Source organism: Canis lupus, chromosome 34 (assembly GCF_003254725.2).
Source record: "Canis lupus dingo isolate Sandy chromosome 34, ASM325472v2, whole genome shotgun sequence".
In the NCBI taxonomy this organism is placed as follows: domain Eukaryota; kingdom Metazoa; phylum Chordata; class Mammalia; order Carnivora; family Canidae; genus Canis; species Canis lupus.
The window spans coordinates 9,810,142-9,835,254 of record NC_064276.1 but is presented as its reverse complement, the minus strand read 5'-3'; the positions used below and the strand labels follow the sequence as shown (position 1 = coordinate 9,835,254).

At 54.1% G+C, this 25,113-nt stretch overlaps 1 long non-coding RNA gene across 1 annotated transcript; it reads left to right on the top strand.

The window, feature by feature from the left end:
* Nucleotides 1-19,931: 19,931 nt before the first annotated feature.
* On the top strand, nt 19,932-23,817 carry LOC112662892 (uncharacterized). The gene is made up of 2 exons (XR_003138930.3): nt 19,932-20,145; nt 20,299-23,817. It is a non-coding gene; the product is annotated as an uncharacterized LOC112662892 (long non-coding RNA).
* Nucleotides 23,818-25,113: the final 1,296 nt, after the last annotated feature.

Sequence of the window (25,113 nt, the reverse complement as noted above, 5' to 3'; positions counted from 1 at the left end):
CTCAGGCAGCGGGACGGCGGCTGCCCAGATGGCACAGCAGCTTCCTGACACTCACAGCCCCGACTGCCAGCCCCCTGGCCTCCTCCACCCTGTCTGCACCCCTCTGTCCTCTTCCCCCACCGCCTTCCCCTCCTCCAGCCCTCTCCTCCACTGTCAGAACCCCCGGAGCACCCTCCTCAGCCCTGCCGCCTGGCGCCCAGCTGAGGGGATGCTGCACCTGACTTCCCACCTGTGTTCGTGTCCCAGCATTGCTTGGCTTGTAGACGCACCCCTCCCGTCCCTGCCTTATGACCACACGGTGCTCCCTCTGTGTTGGGTCCACACGTCCTTCTGATACAGACCGCAGTCTGTATCCCACTCTCATCCACAACAACCTCACTAAACTCAGCGGATCACCTCCCTGCACAAGGTCACATTCAGAGGTTCTGCGATGTGAATTTGGGGGAAGGGGCATGATTGAACCAGGTACACCACCCGTTTGAGGACAGGAGGGCAGGGGACCGTCCAGCCAGCTCCCTCTTCTTTGTCCTTTTGTGGGGAAACCAAAAGCCTTTGCAGAAGCCTACCCCAATGCATGCTCATTTCTTTCTCTTATTAATCAAAATGGTTTCATGGAACGAGGTGCTCTTTGTATTCTGTGTCCGCAGATCCTTGAGATGCTGCTTCTGTCGGGGCAAAGAAATGGCCCCAGCAAGAGTGTATGTTTAGCTTAGCAGGTGTAGGATTCCTGGTAATGAGCCGGCCCACATGGTTACAGACGTTGTGATGTCCCCTGATCTGCCTCCAGCCAGAACCCGGAAGTGGAGGGAGCAGGTCCGGTCAGGGTCCGAGGGCAGGAGACCCATGGTCCCAGCTCACAGTCAGACAGTGGGGAGGGGAGTTCCTCCTCCACCTTCATCCTACTTGGCCCTAGAGGATGGGGAGACACCTGCATCTACCTCAGAGCCTCCCCCCATCCAAATGCTAATCTCATCCAGAACTCTTAGACCCAGGGGTGAGATCCTCTCAGAGTTCTGCACCCCTGAACCAACTCCAGACGAGCCCTGCCCCTCCTGGTCTCTGGTGGGCACAGGGAAGATAGAGCGGGCTGCTCAGGGGGGGCCTGGTAGGTGCAGATGGGAGTGGGGTGGCCGCGACTGGGTGAGGTGACCCCGGCTGCCCCCAGCACTGGGACCCCGCCCCGGGGCCTACGGTCCTCATACGGTCTCCACTAATCCAACCTCAGCAATCCCTCCCAGCCTCTCCCTTCCATATTTCTAATTCCTGGCTGGCGTTTCCTGCAGTCCCTCTGCCTCCTGGCCGTGCCTTCTTCCTAATGCGATTCTGGCTCATGAACATGTAGTTGCTAATGCACATCACACTGGTGTCTGCACACCTGATCCAACTGCTGAGTGGTAAGTGCTATCAGCACAATACTGTGATAGTGGAGACTGGTGTCTGCTTCTGATTTTGTAGGCAGATAAACAGATCCCCAGGATTGTCCTCTATGATGACAGCACGCTTCCAACAGTCTCTCAGTAAGGGATCACATCTGAGTCACCTCCTAGGAGCCCATCATCGGGGAAAGACAGCGTTCTGCTGTTAACTCATCAGCATTAAGAATACGGCTCCATCTTATTGCAATTCAGCTTTAAATCTGTGATAGGATTTACAGGTGACAGAGCAGGGGAGTTGACGATGTCAGCTGCCCCTCAGTGACGTCCTCTCTCAATGCTGGGGTGCCGGCAGGTCACAGGAGGCTACACTCTCCAGTTTCCTTTGCAGCTAGACGGGGCTGCCTGTTGGTGACATAAGGGAGCCATGGAGACATAAGGGTTTATATTCATGAGCTTCTGCAAAGCTGCCTCAGGGAGCTGCCCTCCTTCCTGCCACCATGGGAGGGCCAGGGCCAGCCATGGACCAGGAGGTAACCAGGGCGCAGAGGGTGCGGCCCACGTGAGGGTGCAGGGCAGACCCACCCCAGGCAGTTCCAGGCACCAGCGATGCCTTGGGGCCCTCGTGTCAGACCCCAACTCATCCGTCTCGTGGAAACACTATTTACAGGTTTCCTTGTTCTTGCTGCCGGCAACAGGAGGAAATTTCGAGCTGGAACAGCTCCTTCCCCACATCTTTACCTGAACCTCAGAGTCTAGCATATCTGGGAGTTGCACTGGCCTCATGTTTTCACAAATATTCCCTTAAATGGCCTTCCCGAGCCCCTTTGTCCCTACAAGGTGTGCACGGGATGTGGAGGGAGGAAGGAGCGGGATACCTTTCTCCTCTCGTCTGTCAGCAGACTCACAGTTTTCCATGCAGAGTGTGGACCCGAGCCCAAGCCCCAGGGGCTGGCACTGCCTCCTGGAGTCTTTGGAGAGCAAGGGGCACAGGCGTGTCCAGGCAGGTTCTGTGTCCGGCAGCAGCCCTCTGTCCACTGGGGGCCAGGCAGATGGCCTGCTGGGGTGTTGCAAAGAGGCTTCCTTCTCGTGGGCTGAATTGCTGCAGGAGTGAGGTCAGGTGGGGTCTGCTGGGTCTCCACGAGGGCAGATCAACCTGGCCAGGAGAACCGAACCCTGGATGGGAAGTGTCCCCATGGCATCATTTCAGCTCCTGAATCCAATGTGCCTGGAGCCAGCCTAGTCTTGTACCTTCTAGTTACATGAAGCAATAAATATCTCATCCTTGAAACCAGCCTGTGTTGACTTTTCTTTTTCTTTTTATTCATTCACAGGGATTCTGATAACAAGGGGCAACCCAAGAATGGAAGCTCTTGGGGTCAGACCATGAGGTTGGGAGTTGCACCTGATTTGAACAGTTTCCCCAGGACCTAGCACAGTGTCTGGGTTTTAGTCACTGTAGTGGCCCAGAAAGCAGCCCCCAAAGGCATCCATATCCAAATCCCTGGGAACTAACAATGAACGCAAGCCGGGGCAGCCACCATGGACAATAGTGTGGAGGGTCCCCGACCTTGAAAACAGAGCTACCCTGTGACCCACGAGTCCCAAGTGGTGGGAACACACCTGCAGGATACGAAATCGCTGGCTTGAGCTTCTGCACGCACATAGCCACTGTAGCATTATTTGCAATAGCCGGGACATGGAAACCACCCAAGAGAATAAAGGAAATGTCATAAACACACACACGAACACATGTACACACACGTGCACGTGCACACAACACACACACACAGAGGAACATTATTCAGCCACAAGAAAGAAGGAAATCCCATTGCCACAACGTGGGTGGACCTCAAGGGCCTTTCGCTGCACGAGGTAAGTCAGCTAGAGAAACACAAATACCGAATGTCTCACTCGGTTGGTAGGATCCAAAAACATCCAACTCTGAAACAGAGAGCGGATTGACGGACCTGGGGAGGCGAGGAGATGTGGGCCAAAGGGTACGGACTCCTGGTTACATACAGATGAGCCCGGGGATCCGCGTTGGGCATGGTGGCCCTAGGTGATGGTACACCGGAAATTTGCTATGCGAGTAGAGCTTTACCGTCCTCATGAAAATTACAGCAACGAGGAGATGACTGCGTGAGGTGAGGGGCTGCTGAGGACGTCGTCGTGGCAAACATTTCACCTTGTGTAGCGAATCTCCACACTGCACACCTTGAACTCAACAAAGTCCCCCAGTTAATTTTATACCAATAAGGCTGGGAAATAAAAAGGGGCCGCTGTCCCAGGACACCCCTGCCCGTCAGCTGGACTGCAGCGTCTGTCTCTAGAAGTTTCTGCCAGTGCTTACTGAACACCTAACTAGAGTATGTCCAAGGCGTGTACTCCCCAAATAACCCATCAGCTCCTTTGCTCAAGTCTGGATCTTCTCCATCCTCCCCATGGTGAACGGCATCGCCATGCTGCTTCTTGGGAGGGGACCCGTGTCCTCATGGACCTGTCTCTGTTTCTCTCCTGCACAGAAGCCAGCCTCTGGCCTGGCCCCGCTCTAGCGTCCATCATGTCTCCTGACCTGTTTCCTCCCGGTGTCTCCCTGGCCCTCACGTTGGTCACCTTAGTCTGTCACCTGGGTGATGGTGCAGGGCTCCTAACCAACGACCCTTCATACACACTCCTTCTGCAGCTGGGTTAAGTCACCCCCTTCTGAACACTTTCCATGAAGACACAGGACCACCATCCGGGCCCTCATCCTGGCCCCTCCCTGCCATCGGTCAGCCTGGCTCCTGTCCGCCCTCGGGGCTCAGTGCTCCCGGCCCCCTGGCTTCTGTTTGCTTCCTCCTGCCCTCAGCATCGTGGCCCCCGCTCCTCCTTCGGACCTCTCTTCCTTTCCTCATGAAGCCGTCCCCAGTTCCCAGACAGGAACAGACGTCCCCAGCAAGGCTTCCATCGTGACACTGCATGTTCCTGCGGGATTCTGGAAGCCATGTAAGATCACGCAGGTCTCCTCACCACCCTGGTGCTCGCGAAGGCAGAGACAGCCGTGACCTGCTGGCTCATCACTGTCCTCGTCACCAGCACGATCCCGGCACCCGGTGCTTCCTTAGGACTGAAAGGTCAGCGATGACAACAAAAATACCGGCACACTCCCAAAACCTTGTCACCATATCAAGTAATCTTAGAAGTCTGCGCTGTCCCATAACATCTTTTCTTTTTCTGTACCTTTTAAATCTCTCTTTTCCACTGAGAATGATATTGAGCTATAAGATTTAGCTTTCTCTTTTCACACCCTATTGCGTATTTGATTTTCATGTGAAGAGGGACCATGGGCCTGCTTGCTTTGGCGAGCTTTACTTGGAAAATCAAGGAAAACCACCATCACCTCCTTTCTAGTTCTTGCCTCCCACCACATGGTCCTCCCACCTCTCGTTCTCAGACTCTGGGTCTTGGGGTCCACCCCATAGGACTCCAGTGGCAGGTCCCTGGGTGCTGTCTTCACATCTCCCTACTTCTGGGGACGCGTGCGCCATACCCTGGAATGCAGCCCCCATCTGCTCGTTCCATGCACCCAGAGGATGAACATAACACACGCATGATGTTTTCTTGCTATGGCTGAAATGAGACTTATGACCCATAATCCATCATCTCCGCGTCATGCTGTTGTCGACTCAATCCCCAGGACTCTGCAGAGCCCTGAGCAAATCCCCACGTAAGTTCTTGAGCAGCTGGCGCGATGTCCTACGGAAGAGGTCAGCATGTCCTGGTGGCTGTCTCCCCGGGCCCGTGTGCGATCGCGGCCAAGTGGGGCGCGGGCGGGGTGTCCTCCAGGCTATCTCCCGCCCTCTGCCCCCGACTTTCTGGCAGGAGCTGTTCTGAGACCAGCCCAGCCCCTGTGGAGAAGAAGGAGGGGAAACAAGTTTTGAGGAAATTGTAACAAACACGGGAGCTTGCTAGGTATTCACTTAAGAACATTATTGGGTTTCAAGTTAGGAGAGCAAATGCTGTGGAATGTGTTCTAAGTTAGAATAAAATCCCACGTGGTCCCCAGCCTGGAGTGCTCTCTGCAACTCAAGACGCCCTTTCTGGGGTACACTGTAGAGTACTGTGAGCAACTTTTACTTTTATTGCTTTTAACCCCAGATAATTTTATAAAGGATGTTCTTAAAAAAAAATTCCAGCATGTTGGCTTGTGGGGGAGGATGGGAGCATGACGTGCGTTCATCAGGGAGGCTGCACAGCTTCAGATCCTTCCGGGTGGCCGGCTCTCCCGCAGCCCCCCTCACGTGGGGCGAGGATGCCCCTCAGGGGGTCGTCATATGGGTGAGGCACACAATGCCACCCGGTGTGCCTAGAGGCCTGGAGCTGGGGGCTCTCCCGGGGTAGGTGTGGACATGAGCCGAGGGTCAGGTGACAGCATTCCAGGGCCCCTGCCCGCTCCTCGCCCCGGGTCCTCCCCTTCCCCACCACTCCTTCACCACCACCCAACAACCAGAGATGACACGTCTCAGGACTCCCCAGCAGAGCCCCGGCATCTCACCACGTCCACCACGTCCACCTCCATCCCACCTCCCACCTACCCAGTCCAGGGGGCATCTCCCGGGCTGGGGGTCACCTACTGGGACAGGGGTCACTTGCCTCTGTTTGCTGCCCTCTCAGGAGCCCAGCGCCAAAGGCAGAGCACACAGCATGGGATCCCCGAGGTCACAGGAGCACAGGGGCCTCCTGGTGTGTCCAGGCCCCCTTGGCCAGTCCAGATGGCACAGGACGGAGAGCGGCTGCGTGTCCTGCCTCTCACCTCTCCTGGTACCACCTGGCCTCCCCTTTCTGTAAGGCGTTCCCTGAATGCCCAGGGCCACCCCACAACTCACAAACGGTCCTCACCCTCCCCATGCCTGTGACCCCTTCATGTCCCCACCACCAGGAAGGCCATGGGGGCCCCTCACGGGCCTTCATGCAGCCCCTCTGCCCCCGCTCAGGGTGCGGCCCTGTGAGAGCCACAGCCTCCTGCTCTCCCTGAAGTGGGAAGACGCCCTCAGCCTCTGCCAGCCGGTGCCCCTATGTCACCTCAGAGTGGGGGCCACCCAGCACCCCTGCTCCACAGGCAGCCCCTTTAGCCTGTGTCGCTCAGTGCGCCTGGATGGGGGACAGGGCAAATCTGGATGGACGCCTGAGGCCCCGGAATGGAAAACTATGTCTATCCATCCCTTCCCGGCACATCCTCCCTGCAGCCCTGCCCACAGGTCCCTCCTGTTCCCCAGCCAGAACCTGCCCTTGAGGGGGTGGCGATGGCAGCAGAGGGGACCAGTTGTGGGATCAGCTACCTGCCCTCGGGGGGTGGGGGTTGACGGCAGCAGAGGGGACCAGGTGTGGGATCAGCTACCTGCCCTTGGGGAGGGGGCAGCAGCAGAGGGGACCAGGTGTGGGATTGACCACATGCAGGTGCCATAGCTGGAGATCAGTCCCCCTTCACACCCGCAGAAGGAGCAGGACTGACAGTCGAGAACCAGGTGATGGGGGTGAGCTCCCGCAGCCTCTAACTTCCTCTCCGGTAAAGCACAGGGCCACCGACCCGCAGCTTTGCACTTTGAGAATTTGCTCTAAGGGGCCATGCACCATGCACCTATGTTTGCACGGAGGACTTTGTCTGCACGTCCCCCACCTTCTTCTCAACTAGCTGGGTTAGGACAGGAGTATGAGGACATCAGTGTGTCTCTAACCGGCTTCCTTGCCACCTGCCCCTTCTCAGGCTTGCTGGTGCAGGGACGCAAGCCAAGGGCTCTCCTACCCCCGGGCTGGGGGAGAGGCGAGCCCCTGAGAGAGAGCTCAGGTGGAAACTGGCCACCTCATCACACACCCGGAGACCAGGGTGGGCCACCCAAAACCTCACGGGGCTGGGGTCTCTCTCAGAAGCCCCCAGGGGTGCCAGGGTCCCTTGGATGCCGGGAGCACTGGGGAGCAAGGTTTCAGCACCTGGTCACCGGCCCCAACTGCAGACATTCGAGCCCAGACCTCACCTATGAAGTTGCTACAAGTGCAGCAGATGGGGAAGCGCGGCAGTGCAGCCAGACCCTGTCTGTCCCTGTGGGTCCCCGCGCTGGCCTGGCGGGTCACAGCGTGGTGCCCCCGAGGAGCACAGCACACTTAGGACCCCCAGCATCCACCGCTGGACAGTGGGCAGTCGACTTCAAGTGCTCGGGAGATCATCCCTGAAACTTCTGGTTCAAAGTGACATGAGCTGAAATAGAACTTTACATAAAATGTTGTGTGTAACTTTGATTAAAAAAAAAAAGGATCTTTAGGAAGGAAAAAAACTCTAATGTCATGTTTCAGATCGTGGTATCCACTTTTCAAGTGAACTTTTGTGATTAGTCTGGAATAAATTGGGAAGATGATGAGCCCATTTTATAAAAACTGAATTGAGAAGAAAAAAGACAAGTTCTATGAAAAATTTCCAAATATTTATGTCATTTATGGAATATAAATAAGCGAGCAAGTGCATTTTACTTGTTTTTAAATTTATGCACCGACCAACATGGGAGTCACAAGCTGGTCCCTCAGACACAAAGTTAAAAAATCAGGATTCCTGATTTTCAGGGCTGTTTTCGCTTTCATGTGGCAAACCTGACTTTCAGAATATTTTTAATGTTTACTTGTGTTTTAAATGTTAATATTAACGTTTTGTGTTTGCCTGTAGAGTGCTCCCCTGAGCAACTCTTTTCTCTTCCTTATATTCTTTGTTGGGGACCTGGAAGCTCGTCGGGGTCACTTGTGCGGAGTCCTTGTTCTTGGGAGAAATTCACGACAGAAGTTTCAAATTCTGCACAGGCTATGAAAACGTAGCCCTGCATGATATATTTTTTAACAGGAGATTTGGAGGCAGCTTCTCATCCTGGGCAGGTGGAAAACGCAAATTGGTCTTGCAGTCCGAGCAAAGGTAGAGAATGTCCTGCCTTTGGCTGCAGAGCGGCCAGGGAAGCCTCCCCAGGTCCTGGTCCTTGGCTGATTCTTTCATGAGGACCCACGTGCCGGATGCGGATGCTCCTGGACCCGCCAGGAGCCGCTGGCAGGATCAGTTCTGGGCACTGCCAGCACTCGTGTCCTCGGCGAGGGGGCAGGGAAGACTGGGCTGGGGGTCTTGAGGGGCGCCCCAGACTGGGGTCCTACAAGGAATTCGGGTCAGATCGACACCTGTGTGCCCAGCAGCACCACTTCCCAGACTCCACGCCTGGGCCTCCCCGAAGGTGGCGCTGTCATTACCTTTGACGTGTCACGCATTGAATGTCATCGCGTGACCCAACTTTACCATTTAATCAAAGTCCCTTCCCAAGTCAAGTAAGCACAAGAGCACATCGAGTGGGGCCAGGTGAAGAGAAATGACTGTTCTCCACTTTTCTTTAGCTTCCCTTAGTTTTTTAGCAGGGGCACTGAGATGCTGGCTTCTCACACTTCTCTTTCTGTGATCCCATGAATGGCACTCAGGCACCTTCTTCCACCTGTGAAGATTCTTTCACCAATATGCGCTCATACTGAAGGCACACATCTGTCCTCTCGGATTCTGAACTTCCCTTCTAATTCCAGCTAATGTGTTTACAGCCCTGAACACAAATGCATACATAGTTCTGGGCAGGAGACAATGAAGACACTGCTTGGCCTCAGGGCCTTGAGCACAAGTATCTCTTAGGCAGAGAGTAAAGCGAGTGCTGCGTGTTGCATGTGCTCGGGTCCCGAAGACATAGGTAGAGGTCTGTTGGGAGTGTGGGGTGGGGAGTGGTGGGCAGAGGGAGGAGGGTGAAGGTCAGGGTCTCACATCTGCACCTGCATGTGACTCACCTGGAGGGCTGGATGAGCGCAGATTGCAGGCAGGCCTGGGCCATCAGGTCCCCAGTTCCTGCTGCAGTGGGGCTGGGGAATCTGCATTCTTATTAAGTCCTGGGTGACTGATGCTGCTGGTCAGGGGCCCACTCTGGGAACCCCTGGGTCATGGTGTTAACACTCAGTGATAGGGTCTCAGTGTGCTTTCCTGATACTTTGAGTGTTGAGCTTGTGGGCGGGGCTATTTCTTGCTGTGGGAGGCTGCTTATGTCGTCCTGCCTGGAGGGGGCTAGCTCTGCTGACCCAGCCATCAGAGGACGGAGGCAGGGACACAGTTGAGGCTCTCTCCATCCTTCCTCACCTCTCTGCAGATGTAAGGAGCACCGTGAGGTGGCCGGTCAGGGCAAGGACATCCATTTGTGCACATTGCTCTGGTGAGCACACTCAGGAATGAGGAAGGAGGGAAGCTCTGCCCCGGTACAGCAGCCCCCTCCTTGGCCTCTGAGCTTCTTTGGATCTTTGCATCCTGGGGACTGTTCTTCCCCCACACTGGCAAAGGGGCTTTTCCTCCACTGTATCTTATAGAAACCTGAGTAGGAACGAAGCAGTGTCCCCCAGTGTGCTTGAAGCAGGTCAACATATAATTGTCCCAGGGTCTTGGACCACACATTCACAGATTCCTATCCTGGGGACAAAGACTCTTTAAGCTCTTTTCTGTTTCCTTCTTCTGCAGCTTGAACATCACTTGTAAGAGTGAAGTGTAAAACCCGTCCTGAGCAGGGTGGAGACAAAAGCTGAATAGTCCATCATCCATGGGTCTTCTAGCCCACTGCCAACAGATAGCTGCCTATAAAAAAATCTCTGGCCATTCGAGAATAGTGCCCACATATTAATAGTGATCAGATTTGGTGTATGTGTGAGCATGTGTATGGGAGTTCATATGTAGGTATAGGTGTATGCATGTGTGCATTTGGGTGTAGGTATGTATGTGTGTGTGCCTACAGAGTGTGTATGTAGATATATACATATGTGCATTTGGGTGTGGGTGTGTGTGCATATATGTGTGCATGTAGGTGTAGGCATGTGTGCATTTGGGTATAGGTGTGTGAGTGTGTGTGCATTTAGAGTGTGAATATAGGTGTATGCATGAGTGCTTTTGGGCTTAGGTGTGTGCACATGTGTGTGAATGTAGGTGTATGCATGTGTGAATTTGGGTATAGGTGTGTGAGTGTGTGTGCATTTAGAGTGTGAATATAGGTGTATGCATGAGTGCTTTTGGGCTTAGGTGTGTGCACATAGAGTGTGAATGCAGGTGTATGCATTTGTGTATGAGTGTCTGTACATGCCCATGGGGTGTGGATGTGTCCATGTGGGTGTGTGGGCACATGTGTGGGAATATATGAACATAAGAGTGTGGGTGTACTATCATGTGAGGATGTGTGTAGGTATGTGGGCAGTGTGTGTGTGAGTGGTGTATGTGTGGGCATGTGTGCAGAGTGTGGGTTTTTGAGTGAGTGCACTCGTGCCCTGGTGTGTGTATGCACACCCTTGGGCAGGTGCAGTGTGAGCACAGGTGTGTGGTGTGTGTGCCTGTGGGTGTGGAGCCACAGTCCACAAGAGATGGGAAAGATGGTGGAGGCAGGTAGGAAGCAGAGCATCCCTGGACTCTTCTAGATGCTGTGAATGGATCCAGATGTTAATAAATGCTCGTGCCCACTCTGGGTCTCAGCTGGAACCCTGCAGTCTAGACAGGGAGAGGGAGGCAACATGCCAGTGGGCGAGGCCCGTGTGAGGATCCCAGGTGCTCATCAGCCAAGACCTGGCAGGAAGGCATTGGAGACACAGAGGCCATGGCCCCACCGTGAGGTAGAGGGGCAGGGGGCGCTGGGCAGCGGGATGTGGGAGCAGATGCACAGAGGGCACTGGGAGCACCTGCCAGGTGCTTGTCCGTCTGGGGGACCGGGTCCTTCTGCCTCACAGGAGCCTCTGAGGAGCTTCTCACCTACCCTGTCTGCCCCCCGACCTCCTGGAAGAGCAGCAGCAGCCCCCTGTGACCCACGTGTGTGTGGGGTTTGGCATCAGCACCTGCACACGGCGCTAACAGGAAGCTGACCCCTGGCTCACCACCTGGCCTCAGAAGCCCTGATTCCCGAGCTCCCTCCGTTTGGCCTGTACTGAAGCGTTGATCAGACGGTGGGGCTTCTCTGGTCCTGGTCACAAGCCCTTCCCCAGCTTAGGATGTGTGCAGGCACAGGGCTGCTGCTCCACGTGTCCTGGGGGCTCATCCTTGCTTTGGGCCCCGATTCAGTCCACAACGGGTGCCCCTCACTGCGACCATGCTGGGCCCGCAGCTCACAGCTCCTCACCTTGCATCGTGAACCTTCACGGGTGCAGTGATTCTTGACCAGCATCTTTTGGAGGCTCAGGGACCCCTGACCCATTCTTATATTTTATTAGGTTCAGATGGCATATAAAACTTATAAGGCTACTGATCTGGGACCCCAAGCAGCACATGTATTAAATTCTAGATAGTGCTGGCTAGAGTGTTTACATTATTGTATCCTGTGCAAGCACAAAGATAATAATGCAGGACCTCGGGACGATCTAGCACAGTTCTGCTGAAGTGGCTGCCACCTGGGGAGGGAGACACTTTGTCATTTGGAGATGGAAGGCAATTCCACTCAGCAGGGTTAGGGCAAGAAGGACGCTGATGCTTGAGAAGAAGAAGGCAGACTTGGCATCAGACCCAAGACCACCCCACAAATGCCCGGGGCGGGGAGGACAGTGCACTCAGGAGGGTCCCAGGGGCTCAGGAGGGCAGCCCTCTCATCTGGGCGGGGTGGGGAACACGCTGCTCAGCACTGTTAACAAACACTCCAAACACATTAACCCCACATAATTCAAAACCAACCACCATGGACCAATATCTGCTTTCTCCAAATGTATCTCCCTTATATATTCCTAATCGAAAGTAGACTCCTTTAGGAAATGTTTTATTTAAAACAAAAATGGGGTGAGCTCATAAATAGGAGAGAGATGGTCCCAGCACCTCAGTGAAGCCCAGTGAGAAAGCGTGGTGATCCTACCTGAGGCCTGGAGAAGGCAAGGTCTAGACCAGCTCTCCATGTCACGGGGTAAAGAAAGACATCGGCATCCAGAGGCATCAAGACTCACCTCTAGGATGGTTGGGGATGTCCGCCCTTTGTCATCGATCCACCCTCTTGACATTCCAGCCTGATATGTCCAGGTCTCTGTGTGAAGTGTCCCCACAGACACCAAGCTGGGGAGCAGGATGGAGAGGCCCTGCCCTGACCCGCTTTGGCACCGCCAAGTGGGAAGTGGATGGTGAGGCCCTGGAGAAAGCCAGCAAGGGGCTGGGGTGGGATGTCACCACCTTGAGGCAGACCATGCGCAGGATGGGCTCCCAGGCCACACGCAGAGGGGCTCTGCTCACCTGCACATGGTGGCCAGACAGATGGAGGTTTGTTAGAAGACTAACAAACAGTCCAGGCCAGGTTGGAGACTCAAGCCCAGCATGCCTGCTGGATGAGGTCAGACCCCATCCTCAGTACAGAACGGGACACGAGGCTCAGGTGGGGACATTTGGGTCAATGTACTTGGAATCATCATTTCTCACAGCTCCGACCATCCGGGGCTCCAAAGTAGCCCATTTCTTCCTCTGTACCTCACCTTGACTAGAGATGGCACAGAGGTGTCTCAGCTCAAGCACACACCCATGCTCATAGGCGCACACACCCCGAAGTGTCCCCCTCACCCCATAACCAGCCCTGGGAATAGCTGAGCCTGTTGGGAAGGGGAAGGACCCACCAGCACACTCTGGCCTGGGCCTGGGGCTGGGTCCCCAGGGGCTGGGTCTAGGGGCTTAAATACAAACTTGGATAAAGGAGATTTTGTCCAAATAGGGGCCTTGTCCCACAAAGTGGCATTGAACACCCCGGCAAAGACCCCCAGGGGACCGTGCTAATATACTGCCATATGGACTACAGAGGGCTTGGGAAAGGCAATGGCCCATACTAAGTGGAGCAGAGATGACAGTCTCAGGGCAGATGGTGTAGGGGCTGAGGAGGCCCAGAGACTGGGTGCACAGAGCAGACCCGCTATGCATGGTCGGACAAGCTGCCAGGCCACCATGCTCCCCAAGGACGAGCTCAGGGGTGGCCGTCTGCCCGATAGCAGGCTGCATCCAGAACAGGCTCTTACATAGCTGGGACCCCTGGCCATAGGGTGGGAGGGGCAGGTGGGTGGTGACTACCTGTCCGACACAGGGTGGGTGTGCCGAGCTCAGGCCCTGGAGGCCGGCAGAGAGCCCGAGGGTCCTGCCTGCAGGGAGCTGTGCAGATGGTTGAGAGAGCCCCGTGTGCCGGGGCCAGATGCCAGGGCGGCCCCGGGACTCTTTACTCACTCCATACACAAGAACACAAGGTGCACGTCTGAGGGCTGTGGGCAGCTGCCCCAACCCAAGCCACGATCTTTGGCTCAGGTTCTGGGCAGGAGTTATTCTCAGAACCGCAACATTCTGCCGAAAGAGGAGGCTGTGTCCCCATGAGCACAGCCTGCCGCACCGTGTGGCCAGGATTCTGGAGGCCTTCCCCAGGAGAACCTGAAGAGCGGTCCTCAGGTAGCTGCCAACCAGAAGAGGGGAGACCCCAAGCATTCAGTGGAACTTCACGGGGCTTGAGCTGACGCTGGCAACTGGGACCTAAAGTATCAGCCCGGCTTCCCTGTGATGGCGAGGCACACGGCCACCCCCCATTACCAGAATAGGGCCCAGGTCAGAGTCAGTTCATGGTGAGCCTTATGTGTTCCTGGGCCACCCAGTGACAGGTTCCTCTGGCCCCAAGGGGACACCCCGGTTGCACATTCTTTGTCGGGAGCAAACCCCACACTTGCTCCTTGGCCTGCATCCCAGGAGCCATCCCAGGGGGAAGGCCAAAGGAGGACTCTGCTCCCGCCACGGCAGCTGAGGCACACGGCACAGGAGATGGGGGCCGGGGGCCAGGGGCCAGAGGTCCGTGCCCCCTTAGGACCAATGCATGTGGAGGGCATGGTCCTCACACGTTCACGGCCTGGCTTCCAACAAAACCAGGCAGGTCCCAGGGGACACGGCACACCAGGCCGGGTGGAAGCCTCACGGCCGTGACAGCTCAGGGGTGTGTCTTTGCCAGAACAGAGTAAAACAGATTCCGGCACAGGGACTGTGACCGCTTGCTGGCAAGGGCGCTGCTTCCTCCCTCTGTCCTAGAGGACAGCCAGACGCAGCTTGCCTGCTGTGGAACAGGCGCCGGCGCGCATTCCCCGTCTGCCCAGGCTAGTGCCAACCCTCAGACCCTCGGGGGACGTGCCGTGGCCAGGCTGGGGCCATCCGGTCACTTTGCAGACCGAGTTGCAGTCGTCCCATTTCATAGGGAAATGTCTGAGGTCCAGTCGTCCGGGGGCGGGGGGTCCCCTTCAAAGTAAAGGAGTAAGGATTGAGTGTCTCCTTGTGGAGAAGGACACACAGCATCTGGCGTGTCTCTTGACATTCGGGAAGCATTGCATCCAGTCCCTGGAAGGTTCCCGACCTGCTTCCCTGGTGTCACAGAGGCCACCAGCAATGATGGGCCAGAGGAAGAGAGGGCTCTGCAGGGGGAGCTGGGTGCAGGCAGCTTCTGTAGCATGGGCCTCGCAGGTGACACAGCCTGTGGAGGGAGACACCTCTGTAGGGGATGCCACCTTGGGATGCTGTTAGTGCAAGAGCCGCAGCTGGGTCTCCCCATGGACTCCAGGGCTCCTGCCCGAGCTCGCCGTCTACCACAGATGCTCCTGGGCCCTGGCAGAGAGCAAACCCAACATCAAGGGGCCGAGTGGCCAGAACCGCCTGTGAGCTGTGTTGTCAGACCCGACGACTCCTAAGTCTGGTGGGCCCAGCGGTCCAGTAAAAGGGACTCCCCTGGACCTGGGCATGAGCAGGACCGCTTATGGGTCGTGTGGCTGATGGCTGAGCCTGGGCCTCCACCGTGGATGCCCCAGCACCTGTCCTTCAGCTCCCCCACGGCCATGGGAGGGGTCCCTCTGGGGAAGCTTGCTTCTCAGACGGCGCAGGTGTGCAAGTCGGGAGGGGCAGCAGCTGAACCACTGCCTCAGCCAGGTGGCCCTGCAGGCCGTGAGGGCGGGACCTCGGGGGATGCACCTCTTTCAAGTGGCCAGACTGAACTCGGCAGTGAGTGCGCCAAGGCTGGAGCCCCGGGCTGAGGAGATCGCAGTCTCGTGGCCTCTCAGGATGGGGCCGTGGTCACCCCGCCAGGTCGGGCGCCCGGGCTCGCAGCCGCAGCAGCAGAAGGCCAGGGGTCTGGGACGGGCAGCGCAGGGGAAGTCGGGCTGTGCTGCCCAACAAGCCCCTAGGATGCTTGCAGGAGGAGAGACCCAGCGGCCTCCCAGAGTCGCTGCTTCCAGAGGAGGTGGAACCAGGACATGGAGTGAGCAGGGCAAGGGGCATCCCGCCTCGTCCACGTCCAGACTGAGGCCCCGGATCCTCGGCTGCCAGGGGCGCATCTGTGGCTAGCTCCCCCAGAACAGCCGTGGCTGGGGAAGGGCCCCCTGTGGTCAGGCACAGCCCAGGGGCACATTCTCGGGCTAGGGACTGGTCAGGCATGGGGAAGAGAGGCCTTGCCCCGGCTCAGGGCGATGTCGCTGAAGGTGGCCCTGCCGTGGGGCTGGCCTTCTGACCCCTGGCACTGTGTGCACCCCCTCTCTCCCCGACACCTGCCATAGGCCTGAACGGAGTGCCAGCAAGCCTAGGGTGCCCGGGAGATCTAAGGAGGGCCCTGGACCCCAAGACACAAGGTCCCGGCCAGCACATCACGGCCACTCTGAGCATCTGCTCTGACGAGAGCCCATTAGCTGGCCAGGGGCATGCGGATGGGGGGAGCTGGGGCCAGCGGGGTCCAGCCGGAGTGACTGCCTCCGTGGAGGTTTGCACCAGGCACACAGCCCGGGGCCGTACCTCGCATCCCTGCGGGACGCCCACGGCCCATTCCTGCTTTCCCGTCCTGTCCTGCCCGCTGCCTGGCTCTCGGTGGCTCCCCAAACACCCTGGCTTAGGAGTGCTTGAGGTGAACGCACAGCACCTCGGCGCACTGTGTGTGAGCCCCTGGCTGCTTCCAGGTGGCCCTTCGACACCTGCTCTGTCACTCGGCTCATGGGTCCCTCGCAGGTGCCTTCTCACCCGAAATCCACCGAGCCCGCCTCCCACACACACGCGTGGTCAGTGACTGCGGTGCTTCCTGGCTGCGTGGGACAGGGGACCTCTGACAGACGGCCGCCGTGTCAGTGCTAGAGATGCTGGCTGCAAGGGCGCCTACGACAGCACACGTGCGGCCGGGAGCCGGCGTCGACGCTCTCCACGGTGACTGCAGGACGAAGCAGCATAGATCACGGAGCTGATGTGGCCCTGAGAAAGGGAGCCGCCATGGGTCCTTGGGTCCAGAACCGTCCTCTCTGAGCTGTGATGGCCTCAGAGTGCTGGCCTCCCTGGTCAACTTTGGCTTCGGGAAAGCAGGCGACAAGGGAACCCTGGAGAGGAGGTCTCCTTGCTAGTGAACATCCAGCCTTGGGCGGGGTGGGTGGTGGCCTCACAGCTCGGCAGCCCCCCTGGGGGTGGTGCCCGGAGGACGGGGACACAGGGCCCCTGCCCAGCAGTGCTGCTCGGACGCGAGCGGTGTGAATGTGCTTAGTTTCTTACAACGCTAACCCCATTAGGCCCTATTGGAAGGTGGTTACTGAAATGAAGTGTTGAGAATTATCTAGCCACATTGGGACATGTCGATGGCCAATTGAGATTATTTAAACCTTTAAGGGAAATTTCGGTCCTTAATTACACTGAACTCTGTGTTCACGTCCAGCACATAATTCTTAACTTTGTTTCTTCCCTGCACACACGGAAGCACGACTGCAAAGACGACAACATAGATAAAATTCAAAATAGAAAAATTAATGCTAAAAAAAAGAGAAAATTTATATGCTTTTTTTTTGAGGGGGTCCTTATTTTTAGAAGAATAGAAAAGATCAATTTCAGCAAAATGGTATGTAGCTCAATGGCCTTTGGGGTTTGGGGGACTCATTCCTCCAAGCCCCAGGATGGCCAAGGTAAGAGCCTGCTGAGGACAGGCATCCACAGCAGGGTGGTTTGGCCCAGGCCAGGGACAGCCACAGAAGGCCTCTCGGAGGAGGTGGCATTCCTGCAGCAGCCTGAAGGATAGATTCCATTGACAGAAATCCACTTCGGTAAAGGAATGCTTAGGTAGAGCTTCTTCACATCTGCCTCTTGCTGAAGCCAGAGGAAATTCCCTTTACCTCTTCCAACACTTGGAGCTGCCCGCAGCCCGTGTCTCAGGCCTTGGTCACTGTTGAGTGTTTTTGCAGGTGGCTGCATTTTCTGAGTTAAAACGAGACACTCATATTTCAAAACACATACAGTTAGCAAGGAAAAGGAAAGGATTCTATACCCTAAAGCCAAACGCATGATGAGCTCCTGGACTTCAGAGGCAAGATCTGAGCCGGGCAGCCTGTTCCAGAGCCAGGATCATCCCTGTGATGGGCCCGGAGCATGCCGGGCTCACCTGGGGCACTGCATCCCCGTTTCCAGGGGGCTCTGCTCCAACAGCATCTAATTAGGATGGCGTTTATGTGTTTGGTTCTGCTGAGAGACCCAGTCGTCCGAATGTCGTGCTCGCACAGGACGTGGAGAGGTGACCCAGGAAAGGCAGTGGGTGCCTGGGAGGAACAGCCCAGATGCAGTCTGAGAATGTGAGCATCTGCCAACTGATCTCTCTGCACCTGTCTGCGCGAACTCCACCAGCAGCACCTTGCGACGTGTGCTTGGGAGAAGGCGGGCAGCTGGTGCTCTGGGGGGTCACAGCCAAGGCGAATCTTCCTCTACTTGCGTGAGATCCTGGAATAAAACACATAGACAGTTTTTGCCCTCAACAACTTCAGAGTAGGGTGGGGTGGGGGACAGTCGGCTGACCAGATCGGTACAATTGTCACAACCCGGGACCACAGAATGGGTCAGCTTGAGCTTACTTCACAAATACACATGGAACCATGACCTGGGCTGGGAGAGGTGGCCCTGGGATGCTTTCTCCATCCTCCTTGTTGGATTCCCCCCTGCCCTGGCCCTCCCTCTACAGGCTCCCCTCCTCTTCCTCCCTGTGCAAAGCAGATGCTCCTGGAAAAAGCCAGGGAGAATCACATGCTTCCTACCATCTCTCCAGATGCTGGCAGCGTGCCGACGAAACCTGCCCGAGTGTGTGGCTAGGTGCACAGCTTCGGACTGCACTGTTCATCTTCACAATATCCATCCTTCATCCATCATCTTTACAGCTGTGCCAAGTGCAAAGGCAAGCCCTAAACCACCACCAGCATGGGCTTGAAGACAGCACGAGCACGTATACCCTTAGGGGCCCTCTGACAGTGTGTCACTTGGTATTTAGAAACATATACCTCAGAGTTGTTTTTGAATGTGTTTATACGTGTCCATTGTCACCAATCTGGAGACCAATGATAAAAAAAAAAACCCATCGTTTTCTCAACATCAGAAATGCTGATAATCCAGAGGATGGAAGACAAATGAACATCCTCCTTAGAACAAGTAAGCTTAGGGAACAGCTGAGTCCATATGGCTCAGTTGGGTAATCACGATGGAAATCTTTGCCTAGAATTGTCAGGCATGCTATTGTCTCCTTTGACTCAACCTTTCCTGCCTTTAACACCAAATGCCATATCATGGCAGATGCTCATGTTGGAGGAAAGAGTAGGCTTCTCAGGGTCAGAAAGTCTTTGCGTGAGTCCTGGCAGGAATGTGTGTTCTAGCTCCCAGGTTGCAGGGAAAGTCCACGAGACATTGCAGGGAAGAGGCTCCGTGCAGTGCCCAGCACACAGACATGCTCCATAAATATTTGGGACGGCAGTGACTCGCAGGGATTGTCCAGAATAACGGGGGTATGGTGTCCTGGCCGCCCACCTTCCCCACTCATCATCAGCTTCCTGAGAGCCTGGAACCTGTTTGATGCTGTCGATACAAAGGAAAATAGGATGTATTTGCTGCCCCTGTTATACTCACCTTCTAGTGAGGTCCTCTCATGGAAAAATCACAATGCAAGCAGCATGTGGCATTGCAGAGATGTGACTATCACTTCCTTCTAGAGGAAACTCTTAATGTCTGGATACACCTCTGCCTTGTGCAACCCCTCCACTGCTCACCTGTCATCTAAGTATCAAGATTCCGGGGTGCGGAGCCCTTTTCTCACCCACGTGCTGGCAGCATGTGAGCTGGGAAGCACCCTCTACGGAGGAGCAGCCGCGTTGCACTGTATTTGAAGCTATAAAGGCTTTAATTCTGTTTCTCTCTGAAGGTAGCAGGACTGGGGAGTCTCCCCCGGGTTGGCCTGCCGGCCCTCCACACTTTCCGAGCTGCACAGGGCTGGGTGGGTGGGCAGCAGCAGAGCCAGGAGCCCTAGCACCACCTTGTTTCCCTGCTCAGAACCCGCAGGAGGTCAGCAGCCAACCTGTCCCAGGGCTGTCCTAAATCAGCAGGCTGCAAAGAGGTGTGTGCCGGGATTTGCTCCAGGAGCTGGAGATGTGAATGCAGGGGGATTGGAGGCGTGACAGGTCAAGTGGAAGTGCGGGCAGAGACCAGTTCCTGCTCTTTGCCTTTTGCAGGGAAGGAACACTCCGTTCCGTGTGGGAGTTGAGCTCAGAGCGTCCCCAGCCTGCCTCTCATCCCACCTCCACTTGGGGTGGGGCTTCACCTGGCCTCAAGGTTGCTCGTGGCCTCCTGATCTGACCACACTGATTCTGGCCCGTGTAGACAGCATCCCGGAATGCTCACGGCTAGTTTCCAGGGAAAGGAGATTTTCCCTCCCTCTGGAGAGAGTGAGCGTGGACAGCTCATTGGCAGAAGGTGGGCGTTTGGTTGACCCAGGGGGCTGGCTGCCGCCGTGAGCACCATTCCTGCATGCTGTGGCGCTTCGGCATCGGCCAGCGAGCCCCCAGCCCGGGGACCGGGACACTCGGGCCACCCAGGGAGACTGATGAAGGTCATGCGGTGTTTTAGGAAGGAGTTCCCGTGGCCTCCTCCAGTCTTGGCGCTTCACCTCCCAACTCCATCCGCGGAAGCATCACCCCGCATGCAGCCAGAAGCAGGCAAGCAGCGTTTTGCAGCAGGCAAGCCTTGTCATTTTCAAACAGAGCCCGATGTATTATGATACACTCGGAACTGAATGCCGTAATACTTTATTTCAACATTATATGACATCATTAAAGACACTTTATGTTGTTTTTGTCTGTGGTTGGGAATTATGTCTGCTTAATCAGTCTCATTATGCATTCGACTTCCCTGACGCATCAAAGGCTGATAAGGGTTGTTGTTGTTGTTTCTGTTTTGTTTTGTTTTGTTTTGTTTTAAACTTTGCTCGCTTAAAATGATTTCCCTCCAGATCAAGATGCAGAGCACAAAATATTAATCAGTTTAAATAAATATCAAGACTACCCAAATAATATGAATAATTGGCACGGAATAATGCCTACTGCCCAGTTCCCAACAGCTGGTCACGCTGGCACGTGGCACCCTCTCAACAGTCTTTCGGATAATGACTTTGGCATCTGCCGACAAGCGCTTGCTACTGCCCACAGAATTTATAACTCACAAGTGGGAAACAGAGGCTCTGACAGAACTTTTTTATGCAAGGTCTTTGAAATTTATTAATGTAATGCAAACACAAGCCTTCCAACCCATTAAATTGTTGATGTTATGCGAATCCACTCTGGAATGGCAGATCCTCATTAACATTATTTGCATGTTAATCTGCATCTTTTTAATTAGTGATATTATTTATGCACATAATTTTCGCCTACTGGTGCCAAGGCTGAAGCGCATTAATTAATCTACTGAGATGCCAAACTGTTTATTTTCTCCCGTACTTTTATTTGTTTACATGGTGTTTTGGATTCAGGGAAAATAAAAAAGAGCCTGAAGAATAAAAGCAGAAAGACAAGATTAAGTAAAAGCTCTTTTTGTTTTCATAATTTAAATTGTAATATTAGCCAAATGTTGTGTTTCTTCCCTTAGAGATCAGTTATTCGGTTACATTACCTTGATGTATTATTAAAATTTATAATGGACTCCAGAGGCTTCTGTTAGTTCTCTCCTTCATTTACAGAATATACTCAATGTTATTTTAATCTTCCGACAACGCTCCCATGCATAGGCAATGATGAGCCATCCCTAGCGAATCGCCAGTGCGGCTCCACTTTGCACAACTGATAAACATTTAAATAAGCCTTTTCAGAAAAGAATAGCACGTAAAATTATTAACCCGTTGATGGAGTCTGCTGCTGCTGAGTAATTCTGCTCCCCTCAAAATAGGTCAATTGCAAAGTGCGTTTGATTTGGCGACATTCACTCATTCCCATTCCTGAAACCGTGATTACCAGGCATTCTCCAGAACTGGGTGTCCACTGGTGTGCATGCATGCGGCACTGAAGTTCTTAAAGTGCATGATTAAAATGTTCTGCACTATCTATGCTAAGTACACACTCGTTTGGAGCCAGGAGAAGAAAGGGAGATTGCACGCCAATGGGCCTTGTAATAAATGATAACATAATTCAAAAGCAGTTCCCATTCCAGGGGAATGAAAGTAAAAAATTGCATTCCACTAACCACGGTCACACGTATTTATTATTTATACCACATCAGAGAGAATATCCACGAGCAGCGCGTTAAGATACTCAAGGAAGTGCTGGTCTTCTGAGTAGCGGTGACTAATGATGTGTTTCCAGCCCCAGTCTCCCTGGGCTGCAGGGTGACGCCTCTGCCTCCCCACGGCACGTCCGCCTTCACCAGAGCTGCCCCCCGGATGGTCTCCAGCTGAACGAGACCTCCTGTCCCGCAAGTGACGAGCTCCATCAGGCCTGCCTCGAGTAAATCACGACAACGGTCCCATGTTTTAATAAGATGGCTGGAATCTATTGGGCGTGACAGCTCGGGAGAGGGAAGTGGGGCCAAGTTCCCTCTCTGGCTTATGCTATTTGAATAGCACATAACATTAGGTTGTAGTTCATTTGTCAGATGACTTCGAGTCACGTGGCGCCTCCTGGTTCACCGAAGGGTCGAGAAGAGGAATAGGCCCCGGGGCGCATGGAAATTCAGGGACAAGGCAGGGAGGGTGCGGGTTCTAGGTACAAACCGGGTGTCTTGGCCCGCGTTTTCCAAGCGGACTGGGGTCTCACTGAGGTGAGACCCCAAAGCCAGTGGCAGAGCTGGAATGCAGTTTGTTCGTTAGCTGGGTATTTTTGTTTCTTTGTTTGTTTGGGGGACGGGGTGTGGAAAATAAATGCTGTTGGTGAAAGTTTAAATACAAAGCGTGTAAGGTAAAAGTAAAAGAGCTTTTCCCTAAGCCCTGACTAGAGGCCTTGTCTGTTTTTCCAGAGTATTCTATGAGTATATGAACATCTATGAATAGAAAACAGGATTATATTAGAAAAGCAGAACAGGGTTTCTGTTCACGAAACACTGCATTCTGGGCATCTGTCACAATGCGTGCTGCCTCATGGAAACCTGGATGGTGAGGTGCTTTCGGCCTCAGGGCCACCTGGCTGCATCCATACCAAATGGAGGAGGCATCGTGGGAGTGTGCTCTTACCCAGATGGACTTTGGGGTGGATGGACTACGTTCACCAATGTTTAAACTCTTTCTACTTCCCAGGAAATGGCATGAGAACATCATCCAGGAACGACCAATCAATCAATAGTAGAAGACACGTTTTCTCGTAATTCTACAACTTGCTTTTAGTCATTTGTGTTTATGCCTGTGACAACCTTGTCAAAAAGTGCCAGTGATGTACAACAATGTTGTGTGATCTACACAACTGGAAAGGAACACTGGGCTTCGAGCTTGATGAGGCCAGCGCATATTGAGGTGATTTTACCGTGACCTTGATGGGGGAGTCCTGGCTTTATGCAGAACAAGGTCCCCACGCTTGATCCTGTAATCTGCGGCTCGCCATGAGGTCACCAAGCCAAGCTGGCATAAGGGTCAGGTAACTTTCTTTAGAGTTAGATACAATTTGGAATGATGTGCAGATGTGAGGCTGGACGTCCAGAAGCATGAAACTGGGTCTGCTATCTCCCTGGAGAATGAGAAGCTTCTGGATTGTCTTAGGGGCGCTCTTTCCAACTCTGAAACTAGAGGCTATGAAGTATAGTGTGGCGTCCCTTCCTGTTGAGGATTACTGCCTTTTATCTTCACTCCTCCTTTGTCATGGGGACAGTGGGGGCTTGCTTCCCACTATTTGTTAGGGGGACATGTTACTTTCTCTGTGTAAGAGCTGGCCTTGTTTTTTGCTAAGATGACCATACTAGTGGGCAACCATATTTCATGGGGTAACCCGCTGTCTTCCAGGAGGAACCTGGTTGTATAATTTTTAATCAATTGTATATGTAAATTAAGTATGTAATTGTATATTAGTGTAAATAGATCCTATGTATATTATGTACAGTATGCTATGTATAATAATATACATGATGTGTATTATATATTAATGGTAATGTATTAAATATTTACATATATGTAAATGAGGCATATCACTGACATATTACTCCAGGCATTCTTGTTGCACTGGCACATTTTTGGTGACAATCAGAAAACCACTTACCCTAATTGTTCATCTGTTACATTAACCCAGTAAGAGACTGAACCTCTCAAATTCCGTCCAAAAATGATCTCTCCCTGCTCACACATGCATTGTTTGTCTGGACAGCACCCATCAGCACCCAAGCCAACGTTCTCCCTTGAGACCCCTGCCCCACAGTGCTCCTCCGAATAACCGCATGACCCAGAAGGGCCATGCACAGGTGTCCAGGACCCTGGTTCCTGGCTTGGCTCCCTCAAACTCAGCTTCATCACTCAGGGGCATCTGCACTGAGAAGCTTCCACCCCAACCCATACTGAGCAAGGCAGCTCCTTGCGTGGGTCAGGGAGCCTCCCCAGGCCCTTCTTAGCTCAGGGCAACCGTCTGCTTGGGCTGCCATCCCTGTAGTCCACATAGGGCTCATTCTCCACTCAGACACTGGGGGCTTACCTGGAGAAATTCTACTCACCTGGCCGAGGTTGGGACCTTGGCAATGATGTTATTTAAAACTCCCCCTGTGGGTGGAGACCTGCTGTCTTCCAGAACTCTGCTTTGCTCTGAGAACTCCATGCAGCATTGGGAGCCTGTGGCCACTACTGTACTGCCCATACCTTGTACCTTGGGCCGCTTTTCAGAGGCACCCTCCCATGAGAGGGGGATGAGCCCCTGCCTCCCTGGTCTCCCCAGCCAGTGGGGAGGGACTCAAGGCTGCTGCTAGCTGGGACATATGTGAGTGCCCCCCACTCATCAGCCAGCCCAGCAGGCAAGAGGCACCCCAATAGGATTGTTACAAAATGCCCTGAGAGTCATGTGATCTTTGCCAGCGGTAAGGCTGCTTTCCAGACTGTTAGCAGATGAACCTTATACCTCCCTCTCCTGCATTTTCCAACCTGGCTTGAATGTTCTCCACAAAATCAGTGGTGAATCTGATGAGCACATGGAAATGCATTTGGTGGATTGATTTTTCCAAAGAAAGCGTCGTATTGACAAGACATTATACTCTGCACTCACCCACACTGACCCATGGCAGTCCCCTGAGTGGGTCTGGAGGGTCCTTTACTATCTTGCTCATGCTGACCCTCTGTGTTAACCTTCTGCCCAGCTGCTTTCATGCTTTCAAAGCAAATGAATGAAGGCTCAGGCCCAAATGGAATTAAGAATTTTCATAAAATATTCTGCTCCAACATTTAAAATAATGTATGTAAAACTTACATACATATATAGTAGAGCATATAATCTA